General features: G+C 39.2%; 1 long non-coding RNA gene across 1 annotated transcript in view; it reads right to left on the bottom strand.

Moving 5' to 3' along the window:
* LOC142603154 (uncharacterized) overlaps positions 1 to 20,174 on the bottom strand; it is a 136,351-nt gene extending 116,177 nt beyond the window's left edge. Inside the window, exons 1-4 of the long non-coding RNA XR_012837032.1 lie at positions 20,095 to 20,174; positions 19,595 to 19,644; positions 14,396 to 14,444; positions 4,831 to 4,884 (exon numbers count right to left, since the gene is read on the bottom strand). This is a non-coding gene — a long non-coding RNA (uncharacterized LOC142603154). The remainder of the gene's footprint in view (positions 1 to 4,830; positions 4,885 to 14,395; positions 14,445 to 19,594; positions 19,645 to 20,094) is intronic.
* Positions 20,175 to 21,461: the final 1,287 nt, after the last annotated feature.

Here is a 21,461-nt window from a genome sequence, read left to right as displayed (position 1 = left end):
TTGTTGCTTTTCCCTGCAGACTTGCATTGAAACCATTTTCCTGTTATATCTCCCATTTTATAGTGCTGTTGGTGTCAATAGACCAACTCTCTTTGGAATAGCTTTCCATGGTTTTTCACATTTTAAATGCCATAATCAATAACCTTAGACTAGCACAATGTCGTTCCCCCCGAAAATTTCACATTCAAACAGCATCACTTCAGTTCCCTCCAGATTTGCATTACAATCCATTTTCCATTCTAATGACATTGCAAAGGAGAGATTTTAATTGGTGTTACATTGATGTTACAGGTAATTTACACTTCTGTGACTAGAAATTACAATTCAGAAGCTTGTGCCATTTATGAATGCCAGTCCAAATGGACAAAATACTGACTTTTACAAAACCACATTCATAATGATACAGGACATAGCTTACAGTAGAGCTGCAACAACTTCACCGATAGCATAGGAATGCCAGGCTGTTAACTCCAAATGATCTCACTTTTATCATGCTAGAATTTGCCCTCTTTTTTAGGTTGTTATTTTTTCAGCTTTGCTGAAATCCTCTCCCTCACTATGAATTCTTTGATCCCTCACTCGCCTCTTCTCTCTCCTGTGCTGGATACAACCGGTATTTTCTCCCACTACTGTTTTTCATTTCTCTACTGGAATGTAATTTTAAAGACACTTGCTGATGGCCTTCTCATTTGCCCTTTTGGCCTCTTGCCTTTCAAAAGGAAAGCTCAAATTAACAGCCTATCCTACAGTACAATCAATTCCCACCTACCAAAACTAATTACATGGGTTAAAAATCAGGAACCCTCAGATTTGCCTGTTTGCTTTGTTTGTTCCCCCCACTTCAATCTGTTGTTATCTGAACCATTGAGGAGATTTAATTCCTAGATTTTTCTCTGCAAACCAGGGCCTAGAAACTTCTATTTTTATGAAAGTCATATGAAAGTCAAAAAAATCACATGACTTAAGGGGCTGTGGCTTTAAGAACAACATTAGATCTCTTGAAAAGTGCAGCCTGAGGACATCATGAGAAGTGACTATGTAGGGACCATAACTGTCATGGTTAGAAAGTTTCCACCTGTTTTGTACCCAATGAGCACATGAAGTACTGGGCTAGCTCAAGTATTGCTACCTCTTATCTGCAATTCCATGAAGCCCTGGAAATAATCCTGTCCTAGCAAAAAAGCCTCAGATTCCTGGACAGCAGGAAGCAGTAGAATGGGCTTGTTTAATGCCCAAAATCTGAAATATATATATAGAGGGGTGAAAAGTCTGATAAAACATGCTCTTCTTCCCTAGAATCAACAGATTTCTGTCTAGGTGAATAAAACACCTTCGCTGCATCATCCAGAATGTATTTCAGTGCATTACCATGCCCTTAGGCTAATGTCCCTTAGAGTATATTTGGACAGAAAAATTTCCTATTGATGCAGCTGTACAGCTGCTACTATGGGTTGTCCTGTATCAAGCATATGTCCTGTGAGCACTGAAACTATGCAACTATTTCATACAGGGTTTCAGTCAGTCTGTTATTGTGTAAATTTCTAAGGGTGATGTTTGGGTCCGTACTCAAAGCCTTCTGGATTTGAATGACATGGCTCCAAATCTATGGCACTGACCTCATACACTGAAACTCTATGTGCAAGTCCCTCAACTGATAGCAAGTTGTTATTTGCTGGCAAGCGATCAGTTCCAGAGGGCAATGATACACTTCGCCAGTGTACTTCATTTTCAGCCAGAGCTCCTGATCACGGTCAGGGTCCCACCATACCTGGCACTCCACAAACAAGGAGTAAATAAAGCGTAGCCTTTGCCTCTAAGAGCTTACTCTTTGTAAGAGTTCAAAAACAAGCTGCAAAAGTCAAGGCTGGGGGCAAACAGGAGAAAACCACCAATGACTAGAGAGCTCAACCTGCTCAGTGCTCTGTGTGTTCACAAAGAATGGGGAAAACACAAATTCAAGCCCTTGCTCTGCCCGAGTCAGGCCTTGGACTTGTCCGTGGGTCATCCAAGTTAAATATCCCAACTATTATTTTTTAAATCAGTTTCTGACCCAGTTTTTCTATTTGTGAATTTCTATTTTGTATAAATAATTGAATACAAATTGGGACAAAACTAGTGAGAGCTTGCACATACATGTGAGACCATGAATTTACAGCCTGGCAGCAAAAAGCCAAGCTGAAGTCCCTTGTGCTAATTAGAGAGTTGGATTTGAATCCTGGCTCAGTCCTGTTGCGGGTGAGTTCTGTAGCACTTTTTCTACTAGCTAAGTTGGGTTAGGGCTGACTTCCACATCTGCTCCAGCTGATTCTTGACAAATCAGCATTTTTGGAGGAAAAGTGTCTTGTCAGAAAGCTCCTGAGGAGTTCCTTAATGATAAGCCTGCATAGCTGGGCAGTTTAGCTACAGTCCAGCTTAATGGCTCTGAGTAATGTCATTTTATCTCCAAATGCTACTCAACTTAGCATCCTTAGTTGGTTGATTTCTCCCAGGCATCACAGCAAAAGGACAGCTTAGCCTTTGATTTTGACAAATTAAGCCAGGTCTTATTTTTAAAAGCAAGGTAATTAGCGTAATACCTCCAGTAGGGGAAACACTCTTCCAGTCATTCAAAGACATGAGTCAAAGTGTTCCAAATCCAGTACATGTGCTTTAGGTAACATTTTGTTTCATCCTGACCTATGCATTTTATGCATCAGTTGGACCCTTTGATTTGACCCCTCTTCTTCAGTCATTCAATTAATTTCTTGGCACAAAGTACACCTTAGGCAGTTCTTAAATATCACAGCACTGCGGTGGAGCTCTTCAAGATGTACATGTGAATACCTAGTCCCCTTCATTAAGATCACAGTTCAGATAATGCCCTCCCCAAAAACTCATACTGATCATACACTTAATAGGGAGAAAAATCTTAAAGATTAAATTATGCAGATGAACATATTAGCTAACAGTATCTGAAATTATTCTATGAGAAGCCCTAGGGAGTTTGAATTAACAGAAGAAGCAGAGCATGTGAAAAAAAACTCCTCTCAATGTCACTTTGTGCCGAGCATTCAAAAACCACACACAAACTGCATGTAAACTTGGCAAGTGCTTCAAGGGGCACAATCACCATAAATCTGGGATAACACTCTAGCCTATTCAAAATGATTTTTTAAAGTATTGTTCTGTTGATGATGTCTTTGTTTTATTTCATCCAGCTTAGACCATTCTAGACTGGCTATGTTTTTCTTTTGTTTACAGAAAGTGTCTCAAAGCCATAAGTCTCTGAAAGTCATCAGGATTATTATTTCAGTGGAGACCCAGCTCAGATTTGGGTAGGCTGAGTATACAAGTGTAAGCTGCAAATGATATGTACGTATCCCTTAGTAGCTACAGGATTCAGTTCTCACACTTGCACTCCCTGGAAAACTGTTCAGTTTTAGACCCCATTCTTCACTTATTAACATGGGTTATAGATTGGCCATATCACTATCTTGACTTTTCCCCTAAAGAGATGTGCGGGTTTTTTGTTCTTAACATATGACAAACAAAACCCCCAAATCCATCCAGAGCAGATTTAAAAGAAATAAATAAAATCTTAGTTATGGAAGCTAAATACCACACTCAGATCCTTCCCAGCAGCATGTTTCCAGGTGACATATTACACTGTGGATACAGTTTAGGATAAAACCAGCCATGGACAGAACATGATACAATATTGCACAGTGTCAGTGTCCAACTCCAAATTCTGCATTTGATGGCTTTGTAAGGATATTAGAAAGCATCAGAGTGGCAAGCAATATGTGGGGAATGAATCACAATTTCAGGGTTGATTATGGCCAGGGAGAAAATTAGACATTAAAAGTTCACGCAGGTTGCACTCAAGAATCAGCTTAGAAGAAGAAAAGATGCTGTTTGTCTGTCTTTAAAATAAGAGCATGTACACTTTGGATTGCCCCTAAAGATACGTAACTGTAGCATCTGTAACATCTACCACTCGAGCTGAGTCTATCCGTCACAGGGGAAGAACATTAGGTGCTTTCTCCCTTATTGAGAGTTTATAAACAATTTTCTGACCTTCTTTAACAACAGGAATATTACTGTTTGGAAAATACAGAAATGAATGAGCAAAGAGATGTATTAATTGCCCAAGTCCTTCCCCTGCTTGTAGATGAATGGTTTGGTTTAAATAGCAATTTTTTGTTATCACACATATAAAAATTGGATTACAAATGGGGTCCTACCCACTAGCAGCTCACCGACAGCTGCAATATTGTATCTGATGCCAATCAAATGGAGCAATGTAGGAGATGTAACATATATTTAAGAACACTTGGATGCTTTAGGACACAGTCAAGTGAGGAAGATAAAGAGGGCAGACATATCTTACAAATAGATGAATATGGCTACAGAATATATCCAGTAAAAGCCTATACTATTTCCCCTATCTAAAGAGGAAAAAATGTTAGCACAGTTTGCACAGTGCTGCAACAGGATTACATGTAAGGGAGCCTGGTACTGTCCCTGCAGGAGCCTGTGTACTGAGGCATGGAAGAAACAGTGTAATGAAAATGAGGGATATATTTGGAGACATCAGAGAGCAATTTGAACAGATGCTTGGTGAAGCAAACGATTCCCAGGACTGATTGCCCCTCATTGGGAGTACTACCATTGTACTCTGTGAGAATAGAATTGGCCCTCACTGCTTTGCACCAATGAAAAAGAGATGTAATCTCCTCTAACACAAAATGTAGCGTTTGGGCTTTTTTGTTGACAAACTAAATGTCAGCCAACACAGTCAAATGGAAAAGGCATTAAAGGAAGGGTCAGGAACCCCTCCATCTTACCTACCTTTATGAAATGGTTGAAAATCAGTGAGTGAAAAGCGGTCATTCCAGGTATGATCTATGTGGGATAAAAGAAATCTTCATTTGAACAGGAACTTGACTACATGTCTCAAGTAGCACATTTCGAACACTTTTAGAGGGACATTCTTGACTCTTATTTAACCTACGAACTACTGAAAATTACACTGATTTTATTTTTAACTAGTGTTTCACTAGACTTAAATCATTATCATTGTTGTCATGTGATGAAAAGAAGCTGGATTCGATGCTTTGAGACATTATACTTACAACGCAGGAATCATGGACAAAACGTCAAGGGAGTACAACTCAGGGACAAAGATTGTGTTTGAAGTCAATATTTTGTTAAGATCACATGAAATGGGTAGATAGAAACAACCAAACCACCATTCCTAGAGTTTAAAGCAGTTTAAAGCAATATTTACATGAAATATTTCTGCCAACTGCTGGCAAACGGTGTTGAAAACAGACAGTAATTTAGGAGAATACTCCACTTGATGCCTGAAATAATTTTCCTGCTCAAGGCCTCAGTCATCCACTGCTACTATCTAAAAAAAACCCAAACAAAAAAACAAAAACCCAAAGGAAAAAAAGCAGCTATTCACAGGGAAAACCAAGAGGCATTTTGCTCTATTATTTAGTTAGTCAATATTATTGAAATCTTACATCAATCATAAATCAAAGAAGGGTTTTTTCCCCCTCTAAAGATAACCTGAGTCATGAAATTAATTCCCAGATTCATATCCATACCTAAAATTTCTGCAAAGTTTGAGCTGATCAGATAAAAGTTTGTTTGATTCCAAACATGTACTGAAGGTAGTCCTAAGTTTCAGATCTGAGTTTGAAAATGAGTGTGACTTTTCCTTAAATCTGAAGAAAAAGCTTACTTCAATCTACAGTTACTTATAACTACCTTGAAGTGAAAATCTACAGTATCGGTTTTCAGAAAAAGAATTGTCCTGGTAACTTAAAACAAATCAATAGGTACAATTTTTTAAACTATTGAGAGATGAAAGTATTAGATGAAGGCATAGAACTAAGCTGATCATAACTAGCCTTATATAGAATAAAAGTTCCATGCCTACAGGGACTGTCATGGGGTTATGAAATTTTAAGGTGGCAGATGAAAATCCACTGAAACAGAGGCGTATTTGAGAATCATTAGAATGAGGTTTGGACAGTTGTTCAGGTTGTTATTGGTAATTTGTTAGTTCTGTTTTGAGGAGAGTATCTTCTAGGAAAATGCAGCCATCTCTTCATCAGAACTTTAAGTCGTTTTCTTGGACAAATCCAGATCAAAGAGAGAAGGTGTTGAAAACCAGAGTTCCTAGGTACCAAGAGAGCTGTTAATGCTGTAAGCCTCACGTGGCCTGCAGAATTGAATCCTGGCTGAAGGGGACACCAGTCCATCAAAATAATAAACCAAGTAGAAAAAAAATGGTAGATTTCGAGGTCTTAGATTGCTGCCACCCTTTTTTGCTAATTTACCATTTTATCCTACTGTATTGTGCCTCTGTTTTGTGTTTCTTTAGCCTCATCAACTGACTTTTCCTACATATTTGCTATATTCAGTGCTGGAAACTGATGGGATATAAGCACTCTAGCACGTTGCCACAAGATGGAGAAACAAAATTAAGTTAAAGATCTGATGAAGTGTTAAGATACGTGGTTTGCATGACACCTATGAATGAAGTACTGCAGCCAGAGTTTCTCTTGTAAGCTGTTCCTTACGCATTTCGTTTCTTTTTTTCCTAAAAACAAGATTAAAAATCAAATGCTCAGCAAACAACCTTTTAATTCACTCTGCAAATTATCTGTGCAGCTTTTGGAGTCTGACTAGATCCTTCTGTTCTTAGCATTGTTCTTCCACTGGCCAAACAAGGTTTTCAAAGGCAGTCATCCAATTCTAATGTCTTGAAAATAAACCCCATTGATACCTCGGTGGAACTGATTATAACTTAATAAACAGCATCCTAAAGGAGGAATTCTGTCCAATTCCCTCTATGCTGCTTTGGCTTTTAAAGAAAGAACAAAGCAAAAGGCAGAAAAATGTGTTTGCTTTTACTAAGCCTGTAACTTTGACTCTGCCCAGAAATCAGTTGAGTGGGAAGATCCCATTCTGACATAGCCCGTTGACACGACTGTTTTAACTGAATATGGCTCCTGACTCTAATTTTGGTTTCCTTGCAGTTGGTCTTTGCATTATATCTGAAAACCAATCTCAGAACTCATCATCGCCTACACATACACACACACACCCTCAAAATTAAGATAGGCTCAGCTTTCAATAACCTTTACCCACAGATACACTGTGTTCATTTTCACTGCTAATATTCTCACCATCAGATTAACGTTACTTAAGATGAGAGTGACATTTTCTGTTTCTCTAGAAAACAGTGCACAGGTAACAACAATGCCAATTACCTCATCTTCTTACCGTCTCTACTGATTTTGATCTCGATTGGATTGCTCTAATTGACTAATATTCCTATTATCTTAAGAAAACGCTTTAACTGTGGCATCTATTCCATGCATTTTACTACAGTCGCTGTTGCCAGCAATACAATACACACAAACAGTGCCTTTACAGGTGCACTCAAAGTTCAGACTAGTCATGAATTACAACTATGAATGGGAATTAAGTAGAACATTCCTTTCTAAGTACTTGGAGGTTGGCAATTTAGGCTTCATTTAGTAACAAAGGTATTAAGCCTGAAGGATTTGGCACTAAAATGGAGCTTCTTTCTGGGACAGAAATGATTTTACTGAAACATTTGATAATTGTACTTATTATAAGCAAGGGCTGGTAGCATCAATTATTACAAAGGTTGCTTGACACTTCCCATTCATTATAAAATCATCTTTTCAATTGCTGAAAACTTTGCCAACCTTTAGCTATCCAGGCTGAAATTTTCCATGCTGAGTGTCTCTCTTAAGCTCATTTATTTATTTAAAGGGAGGTTTTAGCCAAAACAGTCTGCCTCTTCCAAGAATGAAACTAGAGAAAAATACATCATTTTGGCCATGTTAAAAAAAAAAAAAAATCTTGAATTCTCTACACTTCAGAAAAGATCCCAAAAGAAAAGAGAGAGTTTTTACCATGCACATGTCTCGTGCTGTTCCTGTGAAACTCAGAAACTGTGTTTCAAAGACTTTAATCAGTATTTCTTGAAGGGGAAAATATCTGCAATACTAGGTAAAGGTTTGTAAAAAAAATAAAAATAATCCATTTTCACTACAGATCTCCATTCCCCAGCAGCACCTACATGAGAAAGGTGTACATGTATGTGCCAACCCACTTCTACCTCTAAGCTGAGCATACAGCATTCAGGACTATATTGTTGGAGCTGGGGTTTTTTTTCTGCATACTCTCATTCCCACCTGTTTGAGATACATCTCAGCATTAAAGGGTCATGAGTCCCCTGTGCTTTTAATGACCACCTTGCTGCCAAGCTGGTAGTACTGATGGTGAAATTGTATTGGCATAGAAGGTAAAAAGTAGGAAGGGAAAGAAACTGGTTGAAACAGTCTGTTGAGGCAAGGACTAGAGGATGGGCAAAAACTGAGTGTAGATCATTTACACTGAGTAACTTCAGCCCAGTGAGGATGGTGTCCTTCAGGTCCCTCTACAGTCAATGGGGAAAGCACTTGCCCCACTGCATTGCTGGTAACAGTGACCAAACTAAGCTCCTAATTCAAATTGCCTTCTGGAGAAACCTTTCTTACCAGGGAAATAAGCCTCCAGAGAGTAAAGTTAGACTCTGTGAAAGATAAGTGATGATTCATTGGCAGGGTTCAGCTGGAGAAAAAGGTTTGGGAATTCATCTAGGAGGAGGCGAACTGAGTCTCCTCTCCCTCTGCTTATCAGTCCAGGTCTCTCCTATAGATGTATGAACACTGCTTCTGCAGAACTGGACTCCACCCCACCCTCCACCACAGTGTTTTTATGTGTTGCTAAGCAAATCAATTAATCCACATTTTTACAGCTTGTCAGTCATCCTCTTAGGGACCCAACAGGAAATCCTAGAGTCTGCAAAACTGCTGAGCATTCACAGCTAGAACTGAAATTGGTAGGAACTATGCTTTGAATATATAAAATATTTTGCAGTGCTGTGAACACAGAAAAAAGCAAATCAAGTCCCAGCCACTCAAAAACCTTTGGCAATGTTTTCTCTTCATCTTCATATATCTGTTTGCCATCTGTCCAAATAGGGGTGCAGTATCCCCTCACTTCATTTAGGCATTGAGAAAATAGATTATTTCATGTCTGTGAAGCACCCAGATACAATAATGATGACTGCTGAAGGAAAGCTCCCAAGGAAATTAATAATTCTGTATTCAGAGCAGGCTTTGAATAGTGTGCAGTAAATAAGCCATGGGGTACACGCTGAACAATGAAGATAAAAGAAAATATTAAATAGCACTCATTAAGTGAGCGATATCCATCCTGCACTTTAAACAGACCAGAGATTTAATAGTATGTGAGACTGTGATTAACAACAATACTGTAATGCATATGCACAAAGGCTGTAGTGAATTTGTAGCAACAACTTAAATTCTTACATTTCCCAAGTTTTGAGTGTTTAGCTTGGCCACTTTGTGAAAATGCCAAATTCTCTTAATTTAGCTCCACAGAAAAAGGGACATAGATCAATAAAGATGAGAGGGGGATGGGTTCCAGAACTGACTCAACAGAAAGTCCAAGGGTATCTGGATTCAGTTCATATTAGAGAAGAAAGTTGACCACAGCTTTTTATCTGGATCCAGATGTCCTCAGATTTCTGGGCTAATGAAGACATGGTTCTGCTTTGGCACCCTCTCTACTGTGATTTGATCTCCCTAAGTTGGGAGAGTGTTTCTATGGACCTCTTCTTTATCTTGACCTTTACAAATGTTGCAGTACTAATCCTGACCTTAAATTCCACTTATTCTTGGTAAATATAGAAAGTCATCTTTAGCAACATCATTAAAAAAGTATGAGGTAGGTATAGGTCTTCCTAAGCAACTTGGACAATACAGGACAGAACATGTATTTTTCACTGTGAGACTGTAGTCAAAGGATAGGACAGAGGAGATACTACATCAGGAGTAGAGGGCATCCTAACAGGATCAGGATGGAGCAGGAATGGATGCAGGCCTGTTGGAATAGGGCTTGCCTTGCAGACGTTCTCATGTCACACCTCCTAGAGGCCTCCCACACCAAACCAGTCAACAATAGGAAACCCAACAAAAAGCAATGGAAATGGCTGTGCCACATAGAAAGGTATAGGAGTATCATAAGAAACATGTATTCTGAGCTTCATCTTGACTAAAACACCAAGAAGCTAGGTGGCGTAAGCTGCTATCCAACTGCCCACAGGGAATATGGGAGAAGCAGAGACTCAAAGAGCTGGGAAATCAGAGAGTGCAGGTAGAAGGTCCCATTTCCAGGGCAGAGAAATCATACAGCTGCATCTGCTATTACAGCCTGCAGCATCACCCTGACATTTGCTTCAGCTGTACCATGTGAAGCCATAGATTATCAACAGACCATGTGCCATTTGACATAACAAAACATTTATATTTGTGTCCTCCAGGCTGTATGCTTTTAAACTTCCAGGTACACAAACAACAGAACAGGCACACAGGTGGCTGTGCACTGGGAGTTATCACAGTGGTAAGAAAGTACTCAGTTCAGATACAGAATCACACCATTCCACATGTGCATGTTCCTGAAGGACTGCTTTTACAAAGTCTTTACTCTTAAAAATTTAAAGAAAGTGTAAAGCAACTGTAAAATTTTCTTTTATACAGTAATTTATTCCAAATGTCTTGAAAAGAGTCTGGCAACAAGGAAGATCAACTGCAACATTTTCCACACTGTATAATAAAGAACTTTGTTTTATGATGGATGTTTGTTCTTAAGTTCTGAGATAGAGGTTAGAAGCTCCCGATCCACTTGTCTTGTTTTATTCACTATTACATAAAATCTTCACTGTCTGTCCAGAAATGACAGAAACAGCATGTCAGAGGAAAGGGGTATTGACATAACCCAGGAAAAAAGCAAAAAAATCAATTCTCATCTATTATTCTCCCCACTGGATGGGCAGCCAGAAACTTCAGTATGCTAATCTTGGCCACTGAATCCCATTTCCCATATGAGAACACGGGCAATACTCCTTTCTAATACCTCAGATGCCACATTTGCTTAAGACTTAATTCCTGCTCCCAGGATGAAAATTTCTGTGTTTTGAAAACTACAAACAACTCATGCTAGTTTTTGAGCCACCTGTAAGCAATAATTGCATTATATGTGTGCACAGGAATGTAAAGAACTCAGCTGTTACACAGCTATGCACCCTGACCTGCTACTGCAGGTATCACAACAAAGTTGAAACTCCGTCCTTTTCATACAGACATTTCCATTAGTGTGTGGGAATCCTGAATCCTGTCTGTAATCCCAGATCAACCAGCTGACACATTTGCCGCACTTCTCAGAGTGTCTTTTCGTTCTCAGCATCTCCCTATGCAGTTATACAGCAAATCCATCAGACAAAGCACTTAATACAGAAGTCCTGCTTTTGCTCCCTGTGTCACAAGCAAAGCACCTAGTGCTGCAGGAAGATCGGGCACAGGCCTTCTCCGGCTAACTTGGTACAACACCGTCATCTAGTGGAGGGCAGCCTGGAGAGCAAGGACCCAGTTGCTCTTACAACGCCAGACAGCTTACAGTGCCAAGGACCCGGTATGAGGGGTGAAAAGTAGCCACCCACGTCTAACTACATATCAACTTGCTGCTTCTCACTTACAAACCGTCATGAATATGAAACAGGAATTCCATGCTATTCATTCTTTTTTATTCTCATCCTCCCCATAAACCCATTTTGAAAAGGGTATTAGGAAGAAACATGTTTACTTCTGCCTTAGCTGGAAGGTTCTTCAGAGCAACTGCTGGAGGTCTGTGATTCAACATGTTTAAGCACAAATACTTTCCAGTGCTGGGATGTTAGTACATTATGAATAGGCAGTTACCAAACTTTTCTGGGCAGAACAGTTCTGTTCAGACAAAATGCTGCAGAAATAAAACCTGATTTTGTATAGAGATGTTCAGAATGAGACCCTTTGAACATTTTGAATGTCTTAAGCAGGTCTGTCTTCTACCCAGATGACAAAGAGGAATATTAGCACCCACTTGGAGGCAGTGAAATCACGTTGCTAGGATCCCACTCCAGGTTCTTTAGAAGATTTAACACATCCAAGTTCATCTCCAGCTTTCCGATTTGAGTAGCCCACTTGAAAAACTTCATAACACACCTTCAGATTGCTCATTTCCCTTGACCTGGTTGAACATAAATGAAGAAAGTTGGTGCTTGCTACATTTGAAAGATTTGTGTGCAGCTGTTTTGTGGGGACAAACCCAAATACAGAAACAACACAGATTGGAGCCTAGCAAAGGCTAACTGATTTGCTAAAAAGGGAGTACTATTAGCAGAATGGGTCCAACTCCTTCCTTCTGTGTGTCTATAGTGCGCAGAGCCATATCTGGGTTTGCACTACCTTGCAAACCTTATTATCCACACATTGTGACTACTGGTAAAATTAACTGCCCAGGATTATCTCAAAGGAAAAACAAAACAACTTCATTATCATACCCTTTATCTGAGTTAAAGTTACTTTTCCTCTAAATACATCATTTAGTTTTCAAATGCCAATTTTATTAAACTGATTCCTCAACCCAATCTAAAGCAGAGAATATTTCAGAAGGAACATCACAAAAAACCAGCTTCCTCTCTCAATGTTTCTACTGTAAGCTCTACATAGCTTGTTTTAACAATGGAAGCTCAAGAGGATTTTGTGTTCTTCCCTCCCCTGCTTTTTTACCCCAGGGAAGGCAACATTGCTAATAAAACCCACAAAGATCAACCCTAAAAATAAATATCTGCTGTTGGTCTAGACAGCTCTGGCTCTTCGAAGAATTTGATCTGGGTGATAATTACACTTCACTTTCAATCCATATATGAATTCAGTACTGGCAAGATGTGTCAGACTTATCTTTCTATCCTACCCTGATCCATCCATCAGCATTTACAAAGCATTCATCATAGCAAAACCAGTGCTGTAGACTGGAGTCTTTTGTTTATTCACACAGCAAACAGCACAGACAACAATAGTGGAAGCTCCTTTACATTACTCTGCTATCATTCTTGCGCCATGCCCAGAGAGAACAAGTTTAAGGGTGAGAAAGCATCCCTTTCATTCATCAGCTTATGTTATAAATTTGCCTGCTAGATCCTTTTAAGGTCTCTCAGGGAAGGCAGAACGTACATACAAATATCTAATAAAAGATATCATCTCTCTCTAAATGCCTAGCTTCCATTCTATCCTTAGACCACCATGACTTCAACACGGCTATTACATTACTAAGAAGTAGACTGGGAGGTATCAATTTTACAAGAGAATACTTCTCTGATGATAACACCACCAAAATCTGGTGAACACTGTTTAAACACAAGAAAGAAGAAAGCAAGTCCTTTTACCACTCATCTCCTCTGCTACTCTAGAGACTGTTTATATGTTTACCTCCTCATTTTGAAGAATCAACATAGCAGCTTACTTGGTGGTGAACAATTTTGTTCTTTCAACTGAGGGCCTTTACAAAGTCCTGTCCTGAAGTTCCCAGTTCTTGGTGCAAAAATAGGTTAACAATGACTCTTCCAGCAGAGACTGGAGAGGTATTTTTACGATGACTGGATTTCCCATTTTAATCACAATGCTGTCCTGTCTAAGTTTGCTTTACTAGCTCCTAATTAGCCAATTGCCAGAAGATAAGGATTTATACTTTTTTTGATACTTAAATAATTCCTTTTCCCATTGCTTTTCTAGCTATTTCCACCATCATTATTGTAAAACCAATTGAAAATGGGGTAAGCCAAACTAAGTCTAAATCCTTCCTTTGCCTCTCCACAAAACTGAATTCTTCTCTTTCATGGTAAAGATTTTCATTAATTTCACTTCAAGGAAAGAATTTCAAGGGAGGAATAGTATTACTCATTCGCCTGCTGTTCTTGGCAGGCAGTGACATGTACGGAGCAAAGCAACAGGTCCTGTTATTGCCTTCAAGTTAGACAGAAAGAGAGAAACAAAGGCATTGCTGTTTCACAGTTAAAGAGGAATGAGTAATGTATATTTTATGGGTCACACTAACCTGTATGGACACTTCTGAGTTATTCTTTGAATCCTGAGGTCTTCAGGAGGTCACTTGTTTCTTAAGCATCCATTTACAGTAAACTTAGAAAACATATAGGCCTGGATAAAGTGAATCTCAGTTCTCCTACTTACGGCTGAAGATTGGTTGCAACCATGTCAGGATCACTTGTCTAGTTTCAGGCTCTATTGTGAAGCTTTATATTGACATAAGGCATTACAGATAAAAAAACATGTCTAAACTTGTTTCAAAAAGCAAAGAGAATCTTTTCAGTCTCCAGGAAAACATATCTTTGGCAAAAACGTGAACCTGAGAATGTCCACTGTTTTCAGTGGAGCTATGACAATTCAGATCAGTAGTTCCTTACCTTTAATTTCCATTTTCATTTCGATGCTCCTTGCTGAACTCAAGACAGACTGAAAACGGAAACACAATGTGTGTGTTAGCACAGCACCTAACACAATGGAATCTCAATCTCAGTTTGGGCTTTCAAGCACTACCAGAATATACACAAGAATAATTAACAAAAATTAGCATGTTTAGGGTCTTCTGATTAGACCTGAATACCATGGCTGTCTAGATCAGAGGAACTGACAGCCTACAGACTGTATCCAACCTATGAGATGAGTCCATCCCACTCCCAATTTTGCACCATAAGATCTCTGGCTTATGATCACAAGTGGATGTAGTTGTGGGAGCTGAAGCAGTTATCCCATCTGTTTACACCATTTTTATGCCAGAGTTCAGTGGTCTCACAACAAGGAGGACTGAATGGTGTATATGTAGTCCTATTCAGTTACCATGCAATATAGCTTATTTTATTAATGTAAACTTTAGCTGCAGTCTTTGCTAATATGTTAGACTGGGAACTGTAATAGCTCAAGAAAAGGGGAAAGCCAGAGGGGCAGGCCGAGTTATGCCTTCTGCTGATGACAGTCAAACCTGCCTGTGACTGTAAAGCTGATCCTTAATATGATATTACATGGTTTAGAAGCCCTCCAAAAGTGCTATTATATTATTTGGCCAGAAACTTGACCTTCTGTATTTATATAATACTAATTCTGGTTCACAATTCCTTCACTTGTACCTGAAGTAAATCACTTCATAGCCATACTTCAACTTTGCACATCAAAACTGCTTATTGCAAAAGCATTTAAGAGAGCTGTGAAGGTTAGTTAGGGAGCATTCATTTGCTGCTGAATCTGAGCAATCTCAAAGGGACCCACGACTGCAGAGAATCTCTAGTCCCTCTGAAGGTTTGTCATTGATTCAGGGGAGTCAGAATTTTACATGTAGAATTAGTAGCAGCTACAGACCAGCCCTTCTTGAGAATTCAACCCTAGGCACGCTGAGACAGGAGTTAGGGAATTTAGGAAAGGTTGTGTGGCTATGACTACAAGGAGGATTAATAATGCTGTGAACCACACTATTAGGGTCTGAAATCAGAAGTTTCCAAGAACCTGGAACACGTGAGAATGTAAGAACAATCACGTTGAACCAGCTGAAAGCTCGCTCTAGCCCAGTGCATTGTTTTCAACAGTAAGGTAAAGAGTATAAGAAACAGGGTGTGTATATAGAGCAATTCTTCCCCAGGGACATCCTCCTACTCTCCAGCAATCAACACTTTAGGACTGAGAGATCACTCCAGAACTATTGTGTTTAACAGTCACAAATGGACCTACCCTCCATAAATTACACTAGTCCATTTTTTAAACTACGTAGACTTCTGACCTCCACACCATGTCATGGCAGTAAGTTTCTAAATGTAATTAGGAGTTGCATGAAAAAGTGCTTCCCTACACACAAAATTGGTCAGTGCCATCCAGCTACTGGCCACAGCAATGCTCATTCCTGCACTAAGTACTAGATTTCATTAACATCCTGTGTAATTATATGACACCTTAGATTGTTTAAATCTTAATGATTAAACACAACCTTGAAAGAAAAAAAAAAAGTGTTTTCAAGAGCAGGCAACGTTGGGTATCCTCCAAGCTGCCTCCTCTAGCAATATTCCCTACCCACTGTCTAGACCGATGATATTCAGATAGGAATCTGAATCCTGATCACTACACTGGAATCTTATGCATGTAGATCATCACACATCGCTAACCAGAATACGGTTCTCTGTGCTATGTGCCACTTTTAGAGCAACGGGACAGCATGCTGCAAAAAGCTATATTAAAATCCTGTAACAGATGGAGGGGAAAAAAGCCTCCTTTGCCTTCTGCACACAATCATCTCAATCTCTCCCCACCAGAGCTGTTATTTCTCAAAGACATAAGCCAAAAGATGGCTGCACAAGCTGTGTTCACTTCTCTGGCTGCCTGCAGCAATCCAGTGGATAAACAACAGCCATTTCAGCTGAAGAATAAGAAAACCATCTAAGTGCATTGCTCATTGGTGGCATTTCCAGTGGAGTGCAAAGTGTCACAGGATGAAACAAAGAGAAGGAGAACCTTCTGCAAATAGAGATTTCAGCATCTGCATAGCTTGCAGGAGTATTTCACATTCAACATCTGTCTTTGAAGGTGAAACTTTCTGTACTGGTCACTGAGGGAACATGCAATTTACATGCAAGTAAATTGGCTCCATTAAATCAACAGGGTCTGAAACACATGGGGACAAGCCAGTGGACTTTTTCTTCCAGAAATAAGCCTCTTCTATCATGAAAATAATCTTAATGTTTGCTGACACTGTAATTAAGAATTAAAGCTGCAGAAAAATGTGAGGTTTGCTAAAACACAATAGATATCTTTTATCCATACAATATATGGCACCAAAATATTCAGTGTTCTGGGGAGGATAATTAATCAGTGTTGTCTTGCTGAAGTTCTTTTAATTGTCTATGATGGGCTGTGTTGGGGGGGGATTATTGAGTTTTAACATGGAACAAGATCAGGCACCACGGGGAATATTTACACGAATAAAGATTGCATGATCAAGATCTTTGATCTGGGAATTGTTATTCTGTAATCATCTGTAAAGCACCAGGAGTGCCCCTGGCACTGTATATATAATAATAAATGATGAACAATAAATCATGTAATTAAATCTTCACTTCAAACATTCTTTTCATAATTCTTGCCTCAGATTTAAGTTCCCACATCAGACATATTAAGTCCTCATAATATTATTAAAGTTCCTACACTTCAGCTTTTAAAATTCCCCTAGGGATCTATTGTTTCTTTGTTTATTGTGTTTATGAGCCAAAGGCCCCATTAAATACAATAGGGAAACTCCCAGACCTTTAAAAACTTTGCCACCAGAGACATTTCTTAGTAAACAGGACCATTTTTGTCATTCCATCATGTAACTATTGGAAAGTCTATTGATCAGAGAAGTTTGAGGAGAAAAACAGGAAAAATACTCTGCCACCCCCACCCCGCCCAGATCATCAAGTCATTAAGGCCACAAGGCTAGCCAAGGCAGAACTGCTGCACACATGCACTTTTCCTTCCTCCATTGCATCTGGTCATACACATAATCCCATAACCAGAATATTTTGTATTATGATTGCTCTTTAAGCCTCATCACCTTTGTAGATGCTTTCTGTAAGGAGAAGGGAAAGACAAAGTCTCCTTGTATTTCCTTGGTCTGGAAGATAAGGAGATGGCAGATGCTTACATTCATCTAAACCCAAGCTGTACATTGTCCCCTACAGATTTGAATGGAACATTACATCTGAGAAAGGATATTTTGCCAAAAACAGTAGAAATTTTGAGTGTCAAACACTGACTTTTAAAAGCAAATTCCCATCCACCTTCAAAGGGACTTTTTAACAAATACTGAGAGAGAGCCTGTAAAGAGAGTAGGAGAGAAGGATGAAGCCACTGTTGGTATCCTGAAGAAGCTGGACTCTATCAGAGACAAACTTCATGGTCTGAACACTTGTTGAAAATGATTTGACATTGCATACTGTAATCCAGATAACCAGTGAATTCTGGTTTATTTTAGAGGGGTCATCTTGTCTAGCTGCAAGGCTCTTAACTGCTTGCCTCATTTCTCTAAAAAGTAAAACTCATTCAGAATTCATTTAAGTCTCCTTGGTGAAGCCACAGAGGATAAGTCGGGGTGCTGTGGTTTATCAATTCAGCCTCAAGATTCAAAGAAGGCACAGAGCTAAGCAGGGAGTTCACACTTGTATAAAAGTGTACCCAAGGGTACACTTTTACAGGGTTACTCTGTAAAAGCCCAAGTCTATAAAGTGAGAATGCCTGGCATCAATCTGAACAACATCATGCCAGTAAAGACTGTTCACCCACAGCTGAGTTGGCGGTTTCTCAACATAGAAGAGCTTAGAATGAGGGTTAGTTTGAGCCATGGAAATTCCTTTGGCCTCAACCAATGCATTTTAAGTGACTCCCACTTAGGGTCAGACAATTACAAGTTCTATTTTGTTAAACAGTTAAAAACCCAAACACAATCTGTATTAGGCTGGAAAATTCTACATTCCAGTGAACATGAGGGATGGTGAACATAGCCTGTGGGCCAAACACAGCCCACGCAGAGCTTCACTCTGTTGAAGCTTTCATCTTCAGCACCGCGAGGTACAGCCCGCAGAGACTATAGGGATGTCAACATACAGTACTCCATCTTGCTCCAATCTAACACATATCACATGCTAGGACCTGTACCTTCTGTGAGCCATACTGTTACACCACAATCAAGGAGGCTCCCAGCTTGCTGTATCTAAGTACTCAAGCGGTGAGGGGCTTAGTTTGGATTTCAAGAGGATGAGACCTAAGTGTAACATGTAACCAGCGCGGTTCCCACAGGGCTGCTTCTTGTTCAGAAGTTAGTAACTGACAGTGTACATATTCACCCAGTTTGCTGATTCTTGATCAACTGCATTCTCACATAATGTATGTCCTATGCTAATATTTACAAGTTACTAAAAAACACAAACCAAGTGCATTTCCCTCCTACACCACCAAAATCCAATGCTACACAACCAAAATCATATAGAAATTGAGTATATGCTTGGTTGTAAAGATGTCTGAAAAGACAGCAGGAAATAAGGTCATGAAAAGTTTCACATAACCAAGGGAATTTTCACAGTTGATAATTTATAACATATGACCCAGTGTTAAATACCAAGGAGTGTTAGAAAAAATGAAGCTTGAATAAATGCAGTTGCAGCTGTATCTCTGTAATACCTTTACAGAACTTCACAGTATAAAGTTTAAGAAGAGATCTGGTAGCATAATCTACTAGATTGGCAGAGGAAAGTTATTATTATAATACAGATATTGTAAGATTTTAACAGTAAGATACAGACAAGTTCTCAATACACGTGTGAAATAGCTAAGAACAGACTGAAATGCAGAGACAAGGAGTTTGCATGCCAAGAGTATCAATCAAGTCAGTTTACTGCCTAGCATAGTTCCAGAGCTACCAGTGCAAAAGTCCTTATACAAGTATCAGTTGTGCTAATGACACCCAAGTTAAGCTGTAACGATAGAATAAGAAAGGATTAGAATAAATTTCTTATTCCCAAATCTTGGACCAAATCTGAGGATCACATCTCTGTTCTTAGCCTAGCATTCTATTTGGTCTTTTGAGTTACCTTTTGTTGACTTGAACTTTACAGCAGTATTATCAACCTCTATCAGCTCTCTGTAGAGAAAGATTGAGTTATTCAGGATAGATATTTTTTTAAGGCTGACATTAAAAAATTTATTTTCATATTTTCATCTTTTTTAATATTAAAACCATATAGACATCTTAAAACTGAAACTTATTTTCTACTAACATTACTCACTTTTATTTGCATTATGTATTCAAGGAAATGAAATTTTACCCTGTAGGTTCAGTTTAATTCTGTCTCCAGTACTTTCAGTACTGGAGGTAACAGCTTGCTCCATGTTACCAGTATAATAGTGGAAACAATGCTCCATAGTGCAGCCTGCATTACTGCGCTCTAGGATTTCAGAGACCTTTTACAGAGGACAGCCATGTACCCTATTTGCAGCTCTGCCAGGGGCTCAGCATGCAATCTTGAACAAAATGTTTAATTGCAATATCCTGCTTTCTTCAGATGAAAGAAATTAGATAATAATTTATTACCTCCTTTGTAAATGCTCTCAGATTTATGAATGAAGCATTCTTCCTTCCCTTGCTATTGCATTCCTGCAATGGCTTTCTGTCTGAAACAAAGGATATTGGGTTAGAAGGGTAACTAATAAGCAACCCAAAAACAAAAGGAACCTAGCCTGAGGTCAGCATGACCTGCAGTAATTGCTTCTGCTGCTCTTAGACACACACCAAGGATTAGCAGTCACCCTACACTACTGCGTAGAACAGCAGAACGGTTAAAAAAAAAAAGAGATAAGACAAAGCTTCTTGTCCCAAGCTTGCTGCTCAAAGGACACAAAATACTAAATTCGTTCCTAACTTAAAGAATATTTATTTGGAGAAAACTCTGGGAAGGAATCCTGTGGAAATTAAGCTTTGGTTCTCTGGATGCTATTCCTACATGCAGAAATTCCAGATTTCTCCAGAAATTCCTAGTTCTTAGAAGTATAAAATGTTCTGATTAGTTTCTCACATAGCTATCCAGCCTATAAACACAAGAGCCAGACTGAAGGGAACAGTTATGCAACAGGACCCCATGGAAGAGAAAAAACTGCTCAAGGCAAATTGGCTGCTTACATCATATATTTTCATGCTCTGTTTACAACCTCTCTGTATAGGAATCTCACAATTCTGCTGTATAGGACATGGGTGAATATCTTCTGATGAAATAAGAAAAACACAAACAACTTATTGAATATTCTTCTCAAATTCAATTGCACACAGTCTTTTAAATGTCACATGTTTAGCTGAGAGAGTTTTTTGTTTGTTTTTAAAATGTCTAAACCTTTAATAGGCTAAGTATGATGACTGGGGATACCTTCCATACACCCCCTGGGAATTCTTTTTTGAGACAATTCCCACCATATTCAGTTCTTCTGAACTCTCTTGTATACATTGCTGCTTTCTATCAGTACTAACAAGCTAAAGAGGCAACCCTGAAGCCTCCACTCTTCACTAAGAGGACTCTGACATTACTTTCAGCAGTAGCTTAATGAACATTTTTCCCCAATTGCAGTGCTGGCTTAAGCAGCTCCTGCTCCCTGAACTGACCAGAGAACTGATTCAGGTTAAAGCTACAGATGTTCTTCTACCTGTGCCTGTTCCCCTAGCTGTTCAGACACTGCAAACAATTCGTACTTAGGCCCTGCACTTTTATCAGCAAGCACTAAATAACTTTAAAAATTCCTGGAAATTCTCCCTCATCCATCACACAGACTTGCACCTATCAGCTAGGTGTGCAGGAGATGAGAACTCAAGCAGTGCTGTAACAGCGGGTTTCAAGAGCAGAAACACAAAATCAAGTTTCCTCCAAGGCTAGAATATCCTGGAGCAGAGCAATGCAAGGAAGAAGGAGTTCT

The sequence above is a fragment of the Balearica regulorum genome, chromosome 10 (genome assembly GCF_011004875.1).
Source record: "Balearica regulorum gibbericeps isolate bBalReg1 chromosome 10, bBalReg1.pri, whole genome shotgun sequence".
Lineage (NCBI taxonomy): Eukaryota > Metazoa > Chordata > Aves > Gruiformes > Gruidae > Balearica > Balearica regulorum.
The sequence above is the reverse complement of the archived record's forward strand: the minus strand, read 5'-3'. Positions and strand labels throughout refer to the sequence as shown.